This window comes from Pinus tabuliformis, chromosome 3_1 (assembly GCF_031772625.1).
Source record: "Pinus tabuliformis cultivar Carrire ecotype Pingquan chromosome 3_1, CPIR1, whole genome shotgun sequence".
NCBI classification, from domain to species: domain Eukaryota; kingdom Viridiplantae; phylum Streptophyta; class Pinopsida; order Pinales; family Pinaceae; genus Pinus; species Pinus tabuliformis.
The window spans coordinates 563151193-563175153 of record NC_142301.1 but is presented as its reverse complement, the minus strand read 5'-3'; the positions used below and the strand labels follow the sequence as shown (position 1 = coordinate 563175153).

The 23961-nt window shown below is 39.8% G+C and overlaps 1 pseudogene; it reads right to left on the bottom strand.

The window, feature by feature from the left end:
• LOC149188240 (uncharacterized) overlaps nt 1–21970 on the bottom strand; it is a 126916-nt pseudogene extending 104946 nt beyond the window's left edge.
• Between the last annotated feature and the right edge of the window lie 1991 nt (nt 21971–23961).

Here is a 23961-nt window from a genome sequence, read left to right as displayed (position 1 = left end):
AATTTTCCATGTTTTCCCTTATCTTCTCTTCCTGAATCCCATTTAAGCACTTTATCACCAATGAAAAAGTCTTCTGCTTTTGTTCTTCTGTCAAAGATTTTCTTTAACTTCTCTTTTAAAACTTGAACTCTGTTGTATACCTAGTCTCTAGTCTGCTGCAAACAGATTGTTTGGTTGATCCTTCTTTGTATATCATTGGGTTCAGCTTGGATTTCTTGAAGCAACTTGATGACTGGAAGCCCCAGTGATGAAGGAAATTTGGCCTCCATTCCATAAACCAACTCATATGGGCTAATCCCAATAGATCTCTTGGTTGTTAGTCTATCTGCCCATAAGGCATTTACAAGCTTTTTATGCCAATTTTTCTTATTTTCCTCCAACATCTTCTTGATGATGTTAATAAGGCTCTTATTAGATGATTTAGCTAAACCATTGCCTTGAGGGTAGTATGCTGTGGAATGACCCAAATTAATATGGAACTTATGGCAAAAATTGACCATTTTCTTGGATCTGAAAGCAGCAGCATTGTCTGTAATGATTTTTTCAGGACAACCAAATCTGGATAAAATATTAGTTTCAAGGAACTGAATGATAGTGGAATCATTTGCTTGCCTACATGGAACAGCCTCAATCCACTTGGTAAAATAATCTGTGGCTGTTAGGATCCATTTGTGTTGACCTGAAGATGAAGGATGAATTTCCCCAATAAAATCTAAGCCCCATTGTTGAAAGGGCTTCTCTGTGGAGATAGGCTTTACGGGTAATGGCAATAATTTTCTTTTACCCTTAAACATCTGACACTTATGACATGAAGTAACAAATCTCTTGACATCTACAAATAGAGTAGGCCAATAGTAACCAGCCCTTAATATCTTATCCACAGTGGATTTCTAATATAGATGTCCACAACAGTCACCTGCATGAAAATCTTTCATAACATTGTCAGTCTCATTCATTGTTAAACAATTCAGCAATATACCTTCATGATTCTTCCACAATAAATTACCATCTATAACACAAAATCTTGAAGCTTTCATTTTTAAAAATCTTCTCTTGGTTCTGGACAATCCTGGGGGAGCACACAGGTTTTGCAATACATAACAAATATCAGCATACCAAGGGGATTGTTCAAAGGCTATATTGATCTGTGGAGTCGCCAGCTCCGGTTCATTGTCCAGTTGATTGATATCCAAGGCCTGAAAGTTTGCTTCAGACATAAGTTTAGCTAAACCTTGTCCCTTTATCAGTTTTGTAGGTCTTATTTCAATGTCATACTCCAAAATACTAGCAATCCATTTTCCTCTTTTGCCCTCTAACCCTTCTTGAGTCAATATGTAATTCACAATGGCATTTGGTACATAAGCAATAACATGAGAGTATAGGATATAAATCCTAAAATCTTTGATGGCCTTAACCAGGGCATAGGCCTGCTTTTCCATAATCTGATATCTCAACGGTGCATCTCTAAGGGCTCTACTAAAGAAGGCAATGGGTTTCTCACTTCCTTGATCATCCTTCTGTAGTAAAACAACAGCAATAGTATGTTGGGAGGAAAAGGAGAAGATAATGAAATCTCTATCAAACTGGGGACTTGTAAGAACCGGTGTTTGAGTCAAAGAAGTCTTGATGCCCTCAAAGGCCTGTTTGGCCTCTAATGTCCATTTCACTTTGGAATATTTTTTCAACATATGGTTTAATAGCCTTATCAATTCTGCTAGATTTGGGATAAATCTCCTTAGAAAGTTGATTTTTTCTAAAAAGGCTTGCAGTTCCTTTATGTTTCTTGGTTGTGGGACTTCTAGAATGGCTCGAATTCTATCAGGGTCAATTCTAATTCCCTCCTTTGAAATGATATGACCTAGCAACTTACCCTCTTCCAGACCAAACAGAGACTTCTTGGGATTTAAGGAAATACCATATTTCCTACATGTCATAAGTATTTGCCTCAGGTGTCTAAGGTGCTCTTGGTCTGATTTTGAAAAAGGAGTGAGATCATCAAGGTAAACAACTAAGAAGTCATGAATCTCCTTGGCAAAGGCAATATCCATTGCTCTTTGAAAGGTAGCTCCTGCATTTTTTAGTCCAAAAGGCATTTTGACATATTTAAATGTTCCCCATGGGGTTGTGAATGTTGTTTTATCCTGATCATCAGGGTGGACCAAGATTTGATTAAAACCTGAAAATCCATCAAGTGATGAGATTCTTGAAGCCCCCACCACTCTTTGGAGAATGTGATCCATTTTGGGTAAGGGATAATTGTCTTTGAGAGATACTTGATTCAAGTTTCTTAGGTCAACACAAAGCCTAATCTCACCTGTTTTATTCCTTGTAGGAACAAGATTAGAAATCCATTCTGAAAATCTGATGGGTGCTATAATACCTGCTTCAAACATTTTTTGTACCTCTTTCTCAATTGAAGGGAGAAGCATAGGATTAATTCTCCTTAATTTCTGCTTGAAAGGCTTTTGATTTGGTTTGAGGGGAATTGTGTGTTGAATGACTGAAGTATCATAGGATTTTAAGTCCTCATAACTCCATGCAAACACATCTTGGAACTCTTTAAAAAGGTCAACATACTTCGGATTCTGATCAGGAGGCAAAGACTTTGATAGTTTTATTATCTTGGGTTTTTCAATTGTCCCGATGTTGCATTCTTCAATCGCAGCATTTAGGGGCTGCATCTTTGGTTTCCTAGGAATATCGTTCGAATCAAAAATGTCTTCCAAAGGGGTCAGGCTTGTGGGTAAAAAATTGTCCTTTAGTTGTATGACTTCAGCGTCTGCTCCAGCTATTTCATCAAGATTGATTTGCTTAAGCTCTTGCACACTCTTGCTATCAAAGGCTGTTGGGTGAAGTATTTGATTTTCTGTTTTGACTGATATAGTTGTTTGACCTTGGTTGCTTTGTTGTTGGGAGTCTTTTACAGCATCAACATCAACATTTAAACCTGAAAATTCTTGTTGCAAAGTTAAAAAGTTATTTATCTGTGTGTCATCTTCAAATACTTGCCAGTATTTGACATTGTTTGGGATAGAAGGTCTGTGTTTTATCTCAGCTGTAAAACAATGGTTGGGTTCAAAGGGTAATTTGCAAGTACTAGCAAAGGTAGCTAGACTGTGTTCATGAAGGTTGTGGCTTCTAGATATCTTGGTCAGTTGAAATTCAGTAAAGGTATTGAGTATTTCAGTAGCGGTAGACCTGTAGGATCTCAATATTTTGTCATTGGTGACAAAATTGCCTTTCATTTGTTGGATGATGAGGTCAGAATCTCCCAGAATTGACACTTTTGTTGCCTGTAAGGATTTCATCAGTTTGAGGCCTAGTAAGAGAGCTTCATATTCTGCCATATTATTACTACATCTAAAATTTAGCCTATAGGCTCGACCCTCTGCATGATTGTTTTGTTTATTGTAAATCCACACTCCTGCTCCTGCCCCTAACCTATTAACTGATTCATCAAACTCAAGAAACCAAAGGATTTCTTGATTTTGGGCAGAATTAGGAGACTCACTAGGATTTGGAATAGAGAGTTGGAGGTCTTGTTTTTCATCTGATTTGTTTTCTAGAACAGTTTGATCAATTGATTGCATAATTTCAAGGCTTTGGGCAGCTGATTGCTCATTTGTATGCATATTTTGTTCAAGAGTAAAATATTTATTATCAGCTGTAGGACATGTGTCATCATTGAAAAGAATGAAGGAATCCATATCAGAATGGACTGCATAAATAGGGAAATTTTGGGGTTTTTCTTCACTGCTTACCATATATTTCATGAGTGTCTCTCGATATAGCCTCTTTGGTTGCCCAAAGACTAAGATAGTGGCATAGGACATGTCTAATTGTAGGGAACCTTGGAGCTTGGATCCCCATGATCTTGATAATAACATTCCATATTTAGGTGGGATATCAGCTACCACCACATCCATTAGAATAGTTTTGTTTGGATACTGGACAAGGGAAACACACAAATATTTGATTAGGCCCAGACATTTGACTTGGTTGGAATCAAATGAGAAAAGGTCCTTGTATGGCCTTGTGACATCTAGGTTTAATCTTTCCATCACAGATTTAGGCATGAGATTATGTGAGGCACCTGAATCAAACATTGCATTGTGTAGTATCTTGTCATGGATGTGCAGGCTTACATAAAAGGGTAAAACCCCTGTGCTGATTGTTTTCCCATCCACTTCTGGACCAAAAAGTAATTCAAGTGTATCATCCAGTACATTGACATCATCTTTACTCTGAGTTATTTGGACGGATTTTTTGTTTTGCTGCTAGTAAATGTCATGCTTAGCCAGCTCTAAAAGAGGGATGGCTATCTTCAATTTACCAATTTCAGATTCTAGGTCAAATGGTTTTTCAAATTGGGTCTTGGCATTATAATTAACAGCGTTTTCTTTCTCAACTGATTTTTTGGAGGTTTCCTCTTGGTTTTCAGTTTTATCTTGGGCTTTATCTTTTTTGCTAATCTTTTGAGGAATGTTACTCTGATTATGCTCTGAAGGAGATGTTGCCAATGGTTGTTGACTTGGGGGGTGTATTTCAGTTACATCCTCCACTGTTATTTCGTTTGAAATAGAGCTAGTTTTGTCAATTGGTTCTGTAAAAGTGACCTTCTCCTTTAACATCTTGGGCTGTTGGTTATCTTTTGTTTTCACAGGCTATGGCACGTTTATGGTCCTGCTTCTCAGCTTTTATTGTTTATGAACTTCAAAGACAGCTATGTCATAGCCCTGCTTGAAGTCAAATGACTCACCAGATTTGGTTTGGAACTGATCCACCTCATCCTCCTCCTGATCTTCTTGGCTTAGAAAAACCTGTTGTTCATTGTTTAGACCCATCAAATTGATGTGAGTGTCATCTATCTGTTCACTAGAGGTAGATGCTTCAACATAGTTTTCTTGGAAAGGAGGTCTAATGTCTTGTTCTGGGCTAGCCCTTCCAGTATTTGGATTTTGGTTTCTTCTATAGCCGAGATTTCTGACAGCATTATTTTGTGGTCCCTCCCATGATGATTTCCTTTCAACTGATTCTACTCTATCTCCAAGTCTATGCATACCAGTGATTATTGCATCTAATTTCTGATCCCAGCCTGAAGGCTCTTCTTTGAAGGTAGTCTTTCTCTCAGTCCTTGCCCTATTTCTCTTGGCTATCAGGTTGGCTTCCACACTGACTGCTATATCTTGCATTTCAGCTAAAGTTTGGGGGGCTCTTTCTCTCAATTGGTATGCCATGTCTGAATCAAACCCATCAGGAAAGGTGTATAAAGCCAGATCAGGTGGAGGCCTCAGATTTTGGGGGATGGCATTGTATACATTGTTAAATCTAGCACAATAGTCCAGGACAGTTTCTTGAGGGCCTCTTTTAATAGAATTGTACTCAGACAATATGTGAAGTGGGTCTTTCTTCTTTTCCCATCTGTTTAGGAAAGTTTGGTAGAGGGCTTCTGGGTCAGCAATAGAATTTGCTCGAAGAGATCTGAACCAGGACCTTACATCTCCTGTCAAGCTTTAAACAAAAATCTTCATTCTAACCCCATCATCATCTATCTCATAATTTTCAAAGTAGTCCTGCATTTTTTTGGTATGTTGCAGGGTTGAATAGGAACTAGTACCATCAAAATATGGGATCCTGGTTTGGTAATCCTGAGGCATAGCCCTTGGGTTTGCTGGTAACTGTAAAGGAGCATATTTATTAGCCATGTTTACTGGGATAACAGGGACAATAGGAACAAATGGAACAAGTGGAGGGAAGGGGATGAGAGGGGTATGTGTATTTAGTGGGGGAGTTGAACAAGCACTATGTGAAGTGGATGTAGAACTGGGAGACTGTGAAGTTGTGATATGAGGATGAAAGGAAACTTTAGCAGGGGTAGGAATGTTACTCTGAAATCCTGCTTCCGGGTTTGAATCTGGACTAGTTTCTTCCTTTTCTTGTTTCCTAAGAGTCCTCGGAATCAGGTTTGGATTTTCAAATACAGGTGATGGATTTGGATCTGGATTAGATATGGTATAACGTGTCTTCTTCTTAGGAGCCAGCTTCTACCTGTTTTTGGAATTGACTAGGAATCAGACAATGGCTGGGAAATTAGTTCAGTTCCCTAGTGGAGTTGCCAATTATGTTAACACTCAGGTTGTTCCCTTTGACTCCTAAGGGAATACGGTCGAGGTAACCACAAACCAACTTTGGATTACAGGTTCTAGCCTACCTGCAATCAGAGAGGGCTCTCTCTTTCTGATTTAGCTTTGTTTTGGGCATTTTAGGCTAGTTATGAAGTATAGAATTTTGTTTGAAATTTGGTTGTCAGATATTTTCTAAAGAAAGGTTTGTGATGCTCAAAGAGGTTTCATTCCATTGGGAAATCGGAGTCCATGATTGAGTATTACTTAGTGCATGTGATAAAGATGGTGTTAATGCAGAGCTAGATAGGTATTCATGAAACAAACATTCAATTTAAAGAAAACAGTATGGCCTCACACAATGAAAGGCAGTGAGGATTTCTTTCACTGAGATAAGGGTTAAATACTATTCAATAGCAAACGAGAATTCCTGAATAGAGTTGGCTATGAAGATTAGAGCAAATGAGAGCATTCAAGATTTCCACATTTACAACTAATCCTGAAGAAAACATAGTTAGCAAGAAAGATTGAGTTTAGGGTGTCTCAATGGACAAATCCTGAACTATTCATTTTCCTTCCTACTAAGATTATCAAACATATAGCATAGATGAGTTATGTAAACAGATAAAACAAAGACACGGTTGAGAAAACACTTATTGCATCATGAGATAACACGAGAGTTCTGCAACAGCCAACAACCCCATCACAACACGTCCAAGCAAAGCCAAGTTGAGAAAACCAGCAGCTTCTTGTACTATACTTCTCAGAATATACAGCCGAGTTCTTCAGAACAAATAAACAACAACCCCAAATAAGCTAAGCGGGGGCGTATATATACAAAATTATCTTACAAAATATCTCAAAGATGAGTCATTGATTCATAACTTTCCCTACTAACTCTCAAAAATAGTGGATACAATAGTTATTGCTATTAAAGAAGATTGATTACAGCTGTTCATTTCTGTCAGAGATCTTTGACTTTTGGAGCGCATTGGGACGGCTGAGCGCCTTTGCATTGATTTTGAGAATTCTTGCCTTTATGCTCCCCTGTCACGATGTTGTTGTATTGGACACATCAGTTGCATTATCCAGCTGTACCCCGTCACTGTCCTTTTCATCCAGCTGCCATCCACTATCGCTTCCAGGTAGATTTGATACATGAGTCATTTAAAAAATGATGACTCGCGGTTGATCAAAGACTTTAGACCAAAATTAATTCATCAAAGTAAAGTTTCTATCATACTCCTCCACCATTCTTCAGTGGGAAATTGGTGCCTCTGTATTTTAATCAAAGTTTCATCAGCTTCAGTATATTTGTAATAATTTGGTGGTACCTCAAAAAGGTGCTTGATCTCATGCTCAATAAAGAATAGATTTTCCAGCTTGTCATAAAGATCCTGCCCAGATGGGGGTCCTGCTTCCTCTGGAGCACTTGCAGATGCTGTTATTTGATTTGTTGCAAAGTTATTGACCCTTTTGGCATAATTTTCATGTGATAAAAATCTTCTTGCACTGGTCACCAAGCTAGGGAGGCCCTTGTTATGTAAAACTGTGATTTTTGCAATAAACTCATTCACTTCTGCTTGTATTTCTTGACACTTTTTCTCCAGTGTCTGGACATAATTCCTTAGGGTAAGCACCCTTTTTATCAGCAGAATAGTATCAGTCCTGTCTCTAATGCCCATTCCTGCCAGCTGAAGGCCAGTCCGATTGTTAAGGACATTAATCATTCTATTGGCTATTTCAGGCATACTCCCTAAAGATGCCCTGGCTCTTTGATTTTCAGCTTGAGCTCTGCTCAGGAGATCCATTTGCTCATGAATTGTTTCAATGGACTGCCATTGGTCTGTAATGGATTGGCCAATTTTAGCCCATAGAATTTTCTTTATATCAGCTATAGTCTTGCTCATGGTCAATTCCTTTTCCAACTCCTTTATCTTCTTTTCCAGGGTTCTTATTTCTCTTATCCTCTCAGCCACATGCTATTTTGATTTGTCATATTTCTCTTCCAACTTGGCTAATTTTTCCTTGGCATCCTTTAACTCAACCATATGTGCTTCTAGCGCCTCCAGCTCCTTCATCATGTTCTGCATACTGAGGCTGGGTGCCTGCTCAAGTGCTGCCACATCTGGTGCTGGTGTTGAAGGGCCCGCTTCTGATGTCTTTTCAGGGGGAGAAATTATTATTTGAGGAGCATCCTCAATATTTATAACTGGCTGAGGTGGCTGGGACACCTGTTCTCCTTCCTTTTGCTTTAGGGCTGCCTCCAAGGCACCCTCTGTCTCTACCAACCTTTTATGCAAGGCCAACAGCATGGCCATCACATCCTGATCTTTTCTTTGCTGGGCAACACCTTCAGTCTGAGGGTGAAGGGTTGGTGGTAGTTTGACTAGCTTCTTCAAAGCTGCTATATCCTCATCCTTCTTCTTCATTAATGCTTGCATTCCCTTAGGGTCATTTGGATCATTCCCCAGCTCTGTGATAATTTCTTCCAAGGACTTGATTCTGTTGTCCTTGGCTTGAGAGGAAGCCTTCTCTAGCTCCAATTGAGCAGTAGTGTTATGCAGGGAGTTTTGCAACCTATGTGCCAATAGAGTCTTATCAGCCAATGTGGAATAAACCATCTCCCCTGTTTGTTTGTGCAGCTCTATCTGATCCATGGGATGGATGTCCTTGGCAAATACCTCTAGGTTAGTCCTGATATAGTCAGCAGCTGACTGGGGCTGTAGCATGGTGGGCCTAAAATGACTTAGAGTCATTTTTCCTTCTGAAATATCATAGGCTGCCATGAGCCTTTGTTGATTTGTTGGCGCCATCTTGAGCAGCTGGTTATAGAGTTGGTATCTAATTGGCTCATTTCTTGCTTTTATCTCCATGAACTGCTTCTTGATGCTTGGCTCTGATCTTGACTGCTGTCCTGATGAACTAACTTCTCCTCCATGTTGTCTCTCTTGTTCCTGCTGAAAGGAACTGGTTGATGCCTCTGTGCTAGGAGCGCCCATACCCACAGCTGGTCTAGTAGGAATTTCCTCCTCAGAGAAAGGGTTGACTCTTTGTCTTTTCTCCCCTTGCTGATCTGTTGAGGTAGTGAGAGGAGTTTCCTCCTGCCTATCTCTATTCCTGGTTCTCTCTTCATTTGCTGGAGTTTATAGCACCATGGTTTCAACTGTTACCTCCTGCCTTGGAAGGACTTGTTCCTAAGTTTGCTTCTCTGTGGTTGCAGGTGCCTCAGCCATCTCTTCTTGCTGCTCTACATTAGGAAGGGGATCCTCTTGTTGTATCTCTTTTCCTTTAGCTGTAGTTGATGCTTGAGTAGTGTCTTGGGCAGATTGCTGGGGAGCAGTAGAAGAGGAAGCAGCTACTCCAAGATGCTTGAGTACTGGGGAGTAAACCTGTCCAAAAAATTCTAAGTCAACTACTTTTTCTAACCCCTTGACTGTTTTTTGTGCTATTTCTTCCTTAGAACTTGCCTCCACTAGGGTGCCCTCTTTCCATTCTAACTGATTTGCATATTTTTCAACGTGTGGAATTCTGAGATGGTCATAGCTGGCAAGCCTGTATCTGACTCTCCTAAGGCTTATGAAATGATTTGGGTCATAGGGTGACCAAAGGAAGCTTGTTTGTAGCTGGAAGCTCTTTAGGATTTTATCTGCTTCTTCCCAAGATTCTTCTCTTTTGTTGAAAATGAATGGGCCTAATTGGTGCTTGATTTTCAGCTGTGCCTTCTTGTTTTTGCTATGAAAGTGGAGCATGTCTGCATTTCCAAACTGCCTGAAGTATTCTAAGGCAAAAAGTCTCATGGGGACATATTTTGGCAGCCTGTATGGGGCTAGTTCACAGCCATATATTCTGATCACTGTATGGTCTTGGTAGAAGTACCAATCCCCAATGCTATAGCTTTTTGAAAGCTGGAGGATCTTCTGCATCTCATCTGTGAGTCTGGGAGGAGGAGAACTCAGCAACAAGGACATGGCTGGATGGATGAATAAGTCAATGAATTCACAGTAACTGTATGGCGAATAGGAGACATGATGAAAGACTGATGACCAGAATACTACAGATCTTCTGTTTCCTTGTGCATCCAACTTCTTGAGGGAAAAAGGAAAGTTGTCAGGCTGATTGAATACTAACAAGTGATAGATGTAGGAAGTGTACTTAAACACCCTCTCCCTCTCTAGATTCATGAATTGCTCATGAAACTTGTTAGCAATGAATGTAGCATAATCATATTGAACACTAGGAGGCCTTCCTAGGGTGAACATAGCCAACATAACCAAGATAGTTTCATTCACATATTCATTTGTATTGTACCCCAGGATATAGGTGATCATATCTATAAGGATTTTACCTACTTCATTGAGATGTACATGCAGGAAAGGAGGAGGCCTCTGAGGTTGAGAATCTGGCTGCATGAACAATTGGGTAATTCTTGTAATTTGGGCACTGGAGAGCTTGGCACCTTGGTCTATTAAGTGTTGCATAGACAGAGGAGTCAATGGCTTTGCTGATTGAAAGTGAAGCATTTGATTGATAGCTTCAGGTGTGATATAGAATAAAACAGAGCCTGAAGGACTGAGGACAGCCCTTTGACTAGGGTCATAATTTGTACATCACTGATGGATCAAATCAGGGAAAATATTGACCTGAGGAAGATAAAAAATAGGCAAGTGGGATTCCCAAATTCTTAGGATGTCAGTTCCATTCATGTGTTTGGCTTTCAACTCATTGATGACTGGAATGTGGTACTTTGCTAGACACTTCAATTGCCTCTGCCATTTGGTAGTCTCTGTCAGCAAGGGCTAACCACTCTAGACTCTTATGTGGAGCATTTAGGGGTGCGATATTCAAGGCTACAGGGGTCTCCATGCTTCATTTGTCCTTCGAACTAGATTATACTTGAATTGTGGATGAATGCGGTGCTGAGCAGTGAATTCTGATGGATGAAGAAATTTACAGGGAGAAACAGGGTAGTTTTGGTGAAATTGAGGTGAAATGCTGTCAAAGGAGGCGAAACAGGATGAATTATCTTGCAGTGGTCATCTGCAAGGCGAGAAATGCTTGCTATGGGGTCTAAGCTTGGAGAGAGTGCAGGGAGTGCGGGAATTGAATGAATTTCGACCCTCTGATGGACATTAATTCGATTATACAGTCATGGGAGTTTCAGAATGCAGGACAATATGGTAACTTTGTGTTGTTTTTACAGTGGAAGACTAAAAGAAACCAGGTTGCGCGGAAGAGAGGGTAAATACCTGGTTATCGCGCGGCCTGAAGGAGTTGATCATGTGGAGTTCGGGGAGGTAGCAGATCAAGGTTGAAATTTTCAAATTCAGCGAACAAAAGACGTGAAATTGCATGTAGGAGACACAATGCTCATTCGTTGAAAAATGAGAAAAATACATTTTTTGTGCAAAAATATGGAAAAATTTGTTTTTTGGCGCCTTTTTGACGGATGACGTCAGCATGATGTCATTGGTGGGGTCGTGTACGGTGGGATGACGTGGCAACCAGTGAGTGGACTAACGTGGATGAGCGACGTGGCGGTCATGTCGGAAAAATGGAAAAATGGGATCTGACGCGATGCTGATGCGGCAATGACGTAGCGATGACGTAAGGCGGAAAGGCAATGGTGGTAAGCGGTTTTATCAGACCGCTTTTGGTACGGGCCCGGTTTGTGTCGAAAGCTGCCTGATACAATCAGAAGCCGACACGTGTCCAGGGATAGATGTCGGCAATCTAACAATATCGGGTACTAAAGGACGACGATCGGGGGTGGTCCGAAATCGCCGAGGACCGTTGGATGGGAGGGCCCGGATCCGATGGATGACGGGACGCGAAGATGACAGAGCGATACGGTGGGGCCCGTCCAATAAACAATTATTATTTCTGGAAAATTGCGCTGGGATAAACTTTGGATAAACTGAATTTGGGGGTTTTGTGAGGTTTTAGGAATCGGCGGGTAAACAATATATAGTTTTATAAGGTGCGCTAGGGCTATTAAATCAACCAGCTGTTGATTTAATTCCCAAAAATAAAATATGAACACACATTTGCATTAGCGCCCAAGTTCATCATGCCTTGACCCTTTAGAGTATTAAGGCTATATCGCCTGAGGGGGGAAATATATATACTTTCTGGGATTTTTTACATAAAAATGGTATAATAATAGGGAAAAGGGGAAAATTGGGGAGCTAAATAGTAAAATTAGGGGTTAATATGGATTTGAGATGGGAGAGAGGAACTGAATACTAAGTTTAATGAGTAAACTCAGGTGCAGAAACAGATGAAAATGATCAATGATTTTACACAGGAAATGTGGCTTTCTTGTGTAATAGGAATCAACATCTTGGCTTGATGTTGCTATAATCAACAGGTGATGCTAGGACTCAATGGGGAAATCCCATTGGACCATTTAGGGAATGTTAGAAAGAACTTTTGTGGGGAATTATGGGAAGTTAGACATGCTTCCATGCTTTGTTACCAAGAAGCCGAGTAGATATCTCTGTTGTTGCCAATTTATGCTTTCTTTGTGAAGGCCAGCAATATGAAGGAAAACAAACTTCTGCAACCCCTTTCTACCTACCCATCTTAGTGCCTAGCATTTTTTATTACTTCAAGGAGGGTGCACTTAGACTTGCAAACCCTCAATTGCTCTTTTTCTTTTTCTTTTTATTTTCTTTTGAATTTCTATCTAAAACTACCCTTATCACTTCCAAGGCCCCAGATTAAGCAGTTGGGAACCTTTATTATCTACCTAACTACTAATCTGCCAAGATTAAACAGTTTGGACAGATTCTCTTTCTCTATTCTACAACATCAATTTAAACATGGTATGATCCAGATTAGACTGTTGGATCACCCATCCAGAAGTAGGACACCATCAAAACTATGTACAGACATGTTCTTTCACAGAAATATGGGATCTTTGCATCATCAAAGTAGAACATATTTGGAATTTCCCCTGCCAATCATGAAAAATGAAACCTATTGGTATAGGATGCTAACACAATCCATTTCAAAGGTGCTTCCTTTGTCTGCTCATTGACTTCAACCTATGAATCATCCTACAACACATCAATTATGGAAACTTTCTTTCCATTCTTTCCATTCTCTCTTTCCACCTTCTTTAGGTTTTGTGGAAGCATTGTTGGATTTAAAGTCCAACACTTTTTAGCAATGTGTCTTTGCTTATGTCAATAAGTGCAACACATGTGCATCTTCTTGATAGCATGATTTGCCTTGTCCAATGGAACTTTGGCTTCTTGCCTCCCTTTCTTCAATAGTTTCCTGTATGTGGCCATTCTCTTTCAACATCTAGAAAAAATATGGTTATAACAACCACAAAAGGAACATGCAATTATTTTCCCATGCTTACATAGAAATTTTTCATGCTTTACATAATCAAAAGGAATATGATTAAAATCAGATCTATACCTTTCTCTATCACCTTTCTTACCTTCATGAGGAGGTGAATCGAATGAAGTGGCTTCCTTTGGAACACCATCAATCTCTTCAATGCTTTTAGATATTTTACAACTCTCTGGTTCAAATGCCTCCTTATGAACACCTTCTACCTGCAAAGTATGTTTCAAACTATTGCATTTCCCAAGAATACAATCTTTACACTCTTGAGGTAGAAGACTTGACATGAGACTTCTTCTAGGAACTATTTCAATTTCCTTCATGGCTACTTTGGAACATTCTCCATCAACTTGTCCATAGCCAAGACCCAAATACTTAGGCCTTTGCTCAACCATTATTGCCTCAACTATTCCCTATGCATGTTTGCCCAATCCTTTTCCTTCATAGCCCATTTGTGACATCAACTTGGACCCTATGCCTCTTGTATGCTTTTCAAAGAACCAACATTTACATTCTCAGAGGAAATTGAAGAAATACTGGAATTGTTTACCTTTTCTACAAGTTGATACTTGACTAAGGCTTCTTTGGCAATAAGGACTTGTGTCTCCAACTCATGCATCCTTTGAAGGTTCATATTTGCAATATGAAGTTGTCTTTCCACTTCTTTCAATCTGTCAGAAATCAACTGCTTCTCTTCCATCATTGAATTCAACTGCTCTCGCAGTATGATGCTCTCCCTTCCATCCTCATACATTTCTCTCAACATATTCATCATGATGAACATTTCTTGCTTCAAGTCTTCATCAAATAATCTTGTGAAGGAGGAGGATTTTGAGAACTCACTTGTAGAAGTTGTCACCATAACAATGAACAAAAGAACTTCAACAAAATTCATAAAGAGCTTATTCAAGCAATCTTTACCATTCAAACCTCTTGTGCTTCGGGAATTGCCTTGAGGTCCTTGGGGTGAGGAGAATGCCTTCAGACCTTTTTCCTTCTTGTCCTCTCCTGGACTTAGATATCAGTAGCCTTCCCTTCACCTTTTCAAACTCAAACAATAGTCAGTTTACAAAAAATCAAACAGTCAAATCCTTTGTACTATTTAAACACCTTTCAAGTCAAACAAGAAATCTATGCTTCTGTCAATCAAGCATCTATGCTTTTGTCAATCAAGTAGGTAGCTCTGATACCACCTGATCTGAAATGGGGGTCTAACACCTTTTCACACTTACAGGAACCTCCCACTCCAAAGCTTGACAAATTTATGATCTAGATTAGATTGACAAATGTGGAATTAAGGACTTGAATTAGGTGTATGTCCTTATTTATATTATTTAAGTGCTTATTTACTTATGTTGATATTAAAGACAAATAATAGTAAAATGCAGCAAATAAACAATCACACATAACATCAATATAATATAGGAGTTCACCCTAATATCATGGCCTACATCAACTTGAGCTCTAGTCAACTTGACTAGGCTCTTTGGGATTATGGTAAAACTTCTTTTACAAGTTCCAAACTCAACTCCAAATGTTTACACCTGAACCAATGGGCTTAGAATACCACCTTATCCCTCATTTTCCTTACTCTGTGGATAGATCTAGGCTTATCTAGACTAGATTCCTTCAATTAGTACACTAAGCTGACTTGAGCTTCTGGATGGCACTAACTCCCTTAGAATTCTACTAGCTATCTCTGGAACTCCTTCTTCTGTCTTCAACACACATCAGACACCAACAAAAAACTGATCATTTGATAATTTTATGTTATAAAATTTCAATGTAGCATCTTGGCCCATAGAAGTATTCATATGGTTCTGAAAATCCCCACAACAGATTCAGAAGGTCCTTTATAGCCAGAATGGACTGTTGGATCACTGAGAATGAACTCTGGTAGCTCCTCCAACTGCCTCCAACCTTTGGTGGCTTCTGAACTCCAGAATCAATCTTCTTGGATGTGTTATCACTCAGGTTGTCCCTAAACTCCTTAAGGGATACGGCCGAGGTAACCACAGACCAATCTTTGGGCTACTGGTCCTAGCCTACCAGCAGTCAGAGAGGGCTCTCTCTTTAGGATTTAGCTTTGTTGATAATGATTTTAGGCTAGTTATAGGTTTCAAGGGGTTTTGTTTGTGTTTTGGTGGGAAGGTGGAAAGGGGAAAGCTTTCAAGTAGAGAGGCAATGCATAGTGAGGCAAGTTTCAAACCATTGGGCATGGAGTCATGGAGTAGGACTGCTGGTGCGTTTTCTTGGTCACAAGAGGAATAAGGAGCAAGGTAGCTACATCAGAAAACAACATTTTAGGCTAAAATGTAGATGGATTGAATGCTAAGGAATGAGAGACAACAGAGAATCTCTCAAACAAGTTAGCAAAGGGAAAATGAACGAGCCCTATCTAGGAGAAACTAAGAATTCCTAAATAACAGTCATTCATAGCTGAATTAGGGAAAATATGAGCCTTGAGGAATCCATATTTATGCCTAAATCAAAGAAGAAAACATTAAAAAATCATAGAAACTGAGTGTAGAGTGCAATTATGCAAATTCTAAACCATACTTTCATTCTGTGACTTGAGCATATATGAAATTGAAATAACAGAGGGAAGAAACACTTATTGATTCATATGGCAGCACAAGAATTCCAACATTCACTCATTACAACCATTAACAACACATCAACAGTCCACTCTCCAAGCTTTTAGCAATCTTTGATTGAATAAACATATCAGATACAGAGCGAGACTCTCTTTGGAGTGTGTTTCCCAAATGACCAACAGCCAACCCTTAAACAATGAACTCGGGTGGTTTATATAGAACAAGACATCAAAAATATTTATTACATCTGACGTAAAACAGGTCCACGGAAAAAGTTTCTTTTAACCTAAACTCGTGCTGGAATTAAATGCAAGAAAATATCTACTGAGCTGCGCCGGAAGCAGCCGTAAAAAGAGTTAATATGTCTTCCTTTGGTGGCTTGATACAATGCTTCTGCAGTAACTGCGCTTTGGGTTTTGATCCACTGATCTCATGTGACTTTGATGTGCATTAACTGAGAATTGAAAGTCTTTAAATGGCCTTTAATGCTTTATTGACTTTGCTGGGGGGCTCTTTAATGCTGAATCTGCTTCGAGCCGCTGAAAAAATCCTTATTGGCACTCTTCGCTGCATCCTGATACTCTTTGACACTGGTTTTGGCTTCATCTACTTCTCCTGGCATTCAAAACTACTAAATGGCCAGTTTCTGGCTCAATTCAGGCGAAAGGGCCGCTGCAAAACTGCACAGGAAAGGGGATTTCCATTTTGGTCCTTTTTTCTTAGTGATGCGTGATTAGCGCTAGGCGCTAATCATGCATAAAAACCTACCTCAGAAACTGATTTCAGGCATCCTAAGTCGCGATTTCACCTCTCACACCTTTTTTGCGGTGACGTCAGCAGGTGGGACCCAGTACGACGGGTGACATGGCAGGGTGACGTTGCAGGGTGACGTGCCAGGGTGACGTGGCAAGGTGACGTCACACTGGCTTGAGGGTACAGAAGGTGGTTTCCGGTTTATGTCACACCACCCTTGTGCAGAAGGCGGTTTGGGAGGAGGGGGCTCTGCCACAGCCGAGAGGGCGACGCGTGGCGGGAGTATGACGGGAAAACCGCCCATCTCCCAGACGCTAACCATCGGCAGGTCGGAGGGGAAGAAGACCCGCCCACCGTAGATCTAGGGCGTGCCAGATCTAACAGCTGGCAGAACGGCCAAGGTGGCGGAGGGATAAGGGACGGGGCCCGCGCGCTTTTTAAATTGATTTAATCATACCGCGGGGAAAACTTTAGGAAAGGTGGGTTTTTATGATTCGGCAAAGGGTCTTTATGGCTTTTGAATGGTTTTTGGGGCTTCGGAAGGGGTCTGAAGTATAGCAAGGAGGAAATTTAATGGATTTGAGAGAGTTTTTGGCCAAAAGGAGGGGTTTTATGCAATGAGAAGGTGGAAACCAGGCCAAAAAGATGGTCATTTTATATATGGAGGGAAAATTATGCAAAGGAATGGGTCCTTATGCATTTGGAAGGTAGTTAGAGGGGGGAAATGAGGGTTCTTTCTATGTTTCAGGTAAACTTAGCAATTCACAAGGATGAATATGGTTATTTTTCAACCAGGGGGAAGGGATAAGTATATAGGGGACTTATGTACATAGTTTTAGTAGGGGAAGCGGAAATAGATAGGGAGCTACATAATAAAGTTAGTAGTTAATATGACAGTGATGAGAGAAAGCGCTAAGTATGATGTCTTAGGCTATCAAATGGGGAAAAGGACTCATAGACGGAGTATGAACATCCCTTGAGTAAAGCAGATCTTTACCAAGGAAAATGATATGGAACATGATGTGACTGAGAGGTATCAAGCAGATCTTGACCTTTTTAGGGGAAGTTAGTGAGTGACTTGGGGAATGAGAGGAAAGGGGAGTTAGACATGCCTCGCTTGATCTGAACCAGCTGAAAAATGCCTCAAAACTGTGATATGAATAAATATGGCACTTGAAAACATGACCTGGATCACATAACTTGATTCTGCAACCACAAAACTACTTACCCAGCCTACTTACCTAGCATTTTTTCTTCTTTTCGGTTTGGGTGCACTTGAATTGGCAAACCCAGCTTTTCAACTTTTTCTTTTTTCTATTCTCCTATCTACATATACACTTATTTCATCCAGGGTCTCAAATTAAGCTGTTGAGCACCCTTGCTTCTCTACCTATCTACAAATCTGCCAAGATTAAACTGTTTCGATAGATAATGATTCTCTATATTCTACAACAGGAAATTGAAACCTGGGGAGGCCAAGATTAAGTTGTTTGGCCTTCCCTCCAACTGAAATTCTTCAAAACTGGATAACTGATCAAAATTGGCATACAACAGTGGCACTTAGAGTAGCACAGTCTCATGGATATTCTTCTGGCCATCTGGAAATATGGAGCATTGCAGCATGCAAAGAATGACATATTTGGCTTGTAAAATTGTCAATCATGAAAAATGAACACCTGTTGCAACAGGAGGCTAACAGTGGCTCCACTTGGGGATGGCTTCTCCTTGTGAAAAGCCAAGAACAGCAGGTCAGACTGCCTTGATTTTCTATTGTTGTTGTAGACTGGAACTTCTTCTGCAAAAATGATTTGAAACTTCTGAAATCTGAAACAACATTCTCAAAACTGAATTTTTACCCAACAGCAGCACCGCCTGCTTTCTTCTGCGTGCTCTATCATCAAACTTACTTTTGTCTGAGAACTTGTTTTTGAAATAAACATGATATCGGGAACCAAAACTGGATACAAAACTGGAGCAATCAGATCGCTTATCTAGCCATAACAAAAAAACTTCTGTTGTACAATCACTTATATACAGGTATACACAGGAATATGTTACTTCTCAAAAAACTGGATCAAGGTAATGTTTTAACATTCGGCCATTTACAGGGCCTTCTTCAGCTGTGCTGCCATCTGTAGACTTGAGAAAATATGTGTTATTGCCTTGCACAGCGCTGATAACAAATGGACCTTTCCACAGAAAGTCAAATTTTGCATGTTTGCCCTTGTCTTCTCTTCGTGAATCCCACCTTAGAACTTTGTTGCCAACACAGAAATCTTCAGCTTTAGCTCTCTTATCAAACATCTTTTTGAGCTTCTCTTGCAAAATTTGAGCTCTGTCATACACTTGCTCTCTGGTCTGCTGAAGATGGATGGTCTGGTTGATTCTTCGTTGAATGTCATTTGGTTCAGCCTGAATTTCCTGTAACAGCTTGATAGTAGGAATTCCCAATGATGAGGGAAATCTGGCCTCCATGCCATATACTAGCTCATAGGGGCTCATACCAATGGATCTTTTGGTGGAAAGTCTGTATGTCCACAAGGCACTTGTGAGCCTTTTATGCCAGTTCTTTTTGTTTTCTTCCAGCATTTTCTTTATGATGTTGATGAGGCTTTTGTTGGATGACTCGGCCAAGCCATTGCCTTGAGGGTAATAGTCTGTGGAGTGGCCTAAGGTAATGTGGAATTTATGGCAGAAATTGATTATCTTTTTGGACTTGAAAGCAGCGGTGTTGTTAGTGATGATCTTCTCAGGGCAGCCAAATCTAGAAGGGATATTGGACTCAAGGAATTGGATGATGGTGGAGTCATTGGCTTGCCTACATGGGATGGCTTCAATCCACTTGGTGAAGTAGTCGGTGGCTGTTAAAATCCACTTGTGTTGGCTTGAAGAAGAAGGATGGATTTTTCCAATGAAATCAAGACCCCATTGTTGAAAAGGTTTTTCGGTCGAGATGGGCTTAAGGGGCAAAGGCAAAAGCTTTCTTTTTTGTTCAAAGTTTTGGCATTTGTGACATGAAACAACAAAATTCTTGACATCTGCAAAGAGAGAAGGCCAATAGTAACCAGCCCTTAAAATATTATCAGTTGTAGACTTCCAATATAGGTGTCCTCCACAATCTCCAACATGGAATTCTTCTATGGTACTGTTAGTTTCATTCATAGTCAAGCAATTGAGCAGTATGTCTTCATGATTTTTCCAAAATAAGGCATCGTCTAACACACAAAACTTTGAAGCTTTCATTTTCAAAAATATTTTCTTGGTTCTAGACAATCCTGGGGGAGCACACAGGTTTAACAATACAAAGAAAATATCAGCATACCATGGGGAATGCAAAAAGGTTTCACTAATCCGTGGAGTCGCCAGCTCCTGTTCATTGTCTAGTTGGTTAATATCTAAGGCCTGGAAATTTGTTTCAGACATGAGTTTGGCTAAACCTTGTCCCTTTATCAGCTTGGTGGGTTTTATTTCTATGTCATATTCAAGAATGCTGGCAATCCATTTGCCTCTTTTGCCTTCAAGTCCCTCTTGAGTTAATATGTCTTTCACAATAGAGTTTGGGACATAGGCAATCACATGGGAGTATAGAATATAAACTCTGAAGTCTTTAATGGCCTTAACCAGGGCATAGGCCCGTTTTTCCATGATTTGGTATTTCAATGGTGCATCTCTTAAGGCTCGGCTGAAAAATGCAATTGGTTTTTCGTTTCCTTGATCATCTTTTTGCAAAAGAACAGCAGCTATGGTGTGCTCAGATGCAAATGAAAAAATGAAAAAATATTTATCAAATTGTGGACTTGTGAGGACAGGGGTTTGAGTCAAGGTAGCTTTGATACTCTCAAATGCTTGCTTGGTCTCAAGAGACCATTTTACATTGGCGTCCTTTTTTAACATGTTACTTAATTGTCTTATTAGCTCAGCTAGATTTGGGATAAATCTCCTTAGGAAATTGATCTTTCCAAGGAATGCCTGCAGTTCTTTTATGTTTCTTGGATAGGGTATTTGGAGAATGGCTTGGATTCTTTCCGGATCAATTCGGATACCGTCTTTTGAAATGATGTGGCCTAATAATTTACCTTCCTCAAGGCCAAACAGAGACTTCTTGGGATTTAAGGAAATGCCATATTTCCTACATGTCATGAATATTTGCCTGAAGTGTTTGAGGTTCTCTTGATCTGATCTGGAGAAAGGGGAGAGGTCATCGAGGTAGACAACTAGGAAATCATGTATTTCCTTGGCAAATGCAATATCCATTTCCCTTTGAAAGGTAGCCCCTACGTTCTTTAGTCTGAAAGGCATTTTAACATACTTAAATGTTCCCCACGGTGTAGTAAAGGCTGTCTTGTCTTGGTCATACGGGTGAACAAGTATTTGATTAAAACCTGAAAATCCATCTAGCAAGGAGATTCTAGATGATCCCACTATTCTTTGCAGGATGTGATCCATTTTGGGCAAAGGATAGTGGTATTTTAGGGAGACTTGGTTTAAATTTCTTAGGTCAACACACAGTCTGATCTCACCTAATTTCTTTCTTGTGGGAACAAGGTTGGATACCCATTTAGAAAATCTGATGGGTGCTATAATACCTGCTTCAAACATTTTCTTTACTTCCTTCTCAATCAAGGGAAGAAGCATTGGGTTAATCCTTCTAAATTTCTGCTTGAATGGTTTTTGATTTGGTTTTAAGGGAATGGTATGTTGAATGACTGAGGTGTCATAGGACTTCAAGTCCTCATAACTCCATGCAAATACATCTTGAAACTCTTTGAATAGATCGATATACTTTGGCTTTTGATTAGGTGGAAGATTTTTGGACAATTTGATCATTTTGGGCTTCTCTACTGTCCCTATATTGTGTTCTTCTACGGCAGCATTCAAAGGTTCCACTTTAGGATTTTTTGGGACATCATTGGCATCAAACATATCTTCTAAGGGAGTTAAGCCAGCAGGGAGAAAGTTATCCTTCAGATCAATGATCTTGTCTTCTGTTTTGGCTATTTCTTCCAAATGCGCTTGTTTCAGTTGTTCTATGTTTACACCGTCGAAGATGGTTGGGTGAAGGATTTGTTTTGTTGTAGCAGCTGTTACAGCATGCTGGTTTTCCTTTGTTTGCTGTAGGGGATCATCCATGGCATCCATGTCAATGTTTATAGTTAAAAACTCATGCTCAAGAGTGAGAAAATTGTTAATCTGGGCATCATTTTCGAACACCTGCCAGTCTTTAAAATTGTTTGGGACAGTAGGCCTGTGTTTTATCTCTGCAGTGAAATGGTGATTTGGCTCGAATGGAATCTTGTAGGTACTAGCAAAAGTGGCTGTGCGCATGAATGTTATGATCTCTTGAAATCTTGGCAAGATTGGATTCAGTGAATGCATTAAGTATATTAGTGGCAGCAGTCCTATAGGCTCTCATTCTATTGTCATTAGTAACAAAGTTACCTTTCATTTGTTGAATGACTAAATCAGAGTCACCCAGGATGGACACTTTTGTAGCCCCTAGAACTTTGAGCAGTTTGAGGCCTAAAAGGAGAGCCTCATACTCTGCCATGTTGTTGGTGCATCTGAAATTTAGTCTGTAGGCATGGCCTTCTGCATGGTTGTTATGAGAATTATGAATCCATACACCTGCCCCTGCTCCTAATTTATTAACAGAACCATCAAACTCTAAATACCATGTGATTTCTTGCTTGGGATTTGTATTAAGAGTTTCAGTTATTTTAGGATTGGGCAGATTTGAATGTTCTATTTGGGAAGGTTCTTCTTGCAAGCTGGTTGTATTGGTTGTTGTGACAATTTGTTGAGTGTGTGCAACCGATTCTTGATTGATATGTGCTTGCTGCTCTAAAGCCAGAGGCTTGTCATCAGTTAAAGGGTAGCTATCATCATTGAACAAAATAAAAGAATCCATATCAGTATGGATTGAGTATAAAGGGAAGTTTTGGGGCTTTTCCTCACTACTTACCACATATTTCATCAGTGTTTCCCTGTACAGTCTCTTTGGTTTCCCAAAGACAAATATAGTGGCATAAGAGAGGTCTAATTGAAGAGATCCTTGGAGTTTTGCTCCCCATGATCTTGATAGGAGCATACCATATTTTGTTGGAATATCAGCAACTACTACGTCCATTAGGATTGTCTTGTTGGGAAATTGGACTAAAGACACACAAAGGTCTTTGATTAAGCCTAGACATTTTCCCTGACTTGAATTAAAGGAGAATAGATCTTTGTAGGGTCTTCTTATATCAAGGTTTAATTTTTCCATTACAACTTTGGGTATAAGGTTGTGTGAGGACCTGAGTCAAACATAGAATTATGCAAGATTTTGTCATGTATGTGCAGACTGACATAAAAAGGTAAAACAGATCCATATGTTGATTTTCCATTAACTTCTGGACCAAACAACAGCTCAGGGGTATCATCTAAAACATTTACACTATCTTTGACCTCTGGCATTTGAAGTGATTTTTGGATTTGCTGCCTATAAACATCATGCTTGGCAAGTTCTGAGAGGGGGATGGATATCGTAAGTTTACCAACCTCTACTTCTAAGTTAAATGGTTTATCCAGTGAAATTTTTGTGTTAGCAGTAGTAGATTTCTCTTTTTCAAGTGTATTTTCTGGGCTTTCCTTTTGATTATCAGTATTTTGATGAATAACAGTTTCTGGTATTTCTGTTTTTGGAAGGTCTTTAGGAGTACTGTTCGAATTTTCTTCTGAGGATAAAGGAGGCAGAGGCTGATCAATAGAAGGCTGCATGACTGTTATGTCCTCTACAGTCACTTGATGCGGGTTTGGGACTGTTATATCAGCTGGTTCTGTTACAATAACTTTGCCTTTATTTCTGTTGGGTTGTTTATTCTCTTTTGGTTTGCTAGATGCAGGGATATCAATGGTTCTAGTTCTCAACTTGTACTGTTTGTGAACCTCATATACAGCGGAATCATATCCTTGATTAAAATCAAAAGACTCTCTGGACTTAGTCTAAAATTGACTTATCTCATGGTCATCTTGGTCTTCTCGAGTTAGAAAAATTTGTTGCTCACCCTTCAAATCTAACAAGTTCATGTGAGTCTCCTCTGTTGGCTCACTAGAGGGGGATGCTTCTGTGTAGTTCTCTTGAAAAGGAGGCC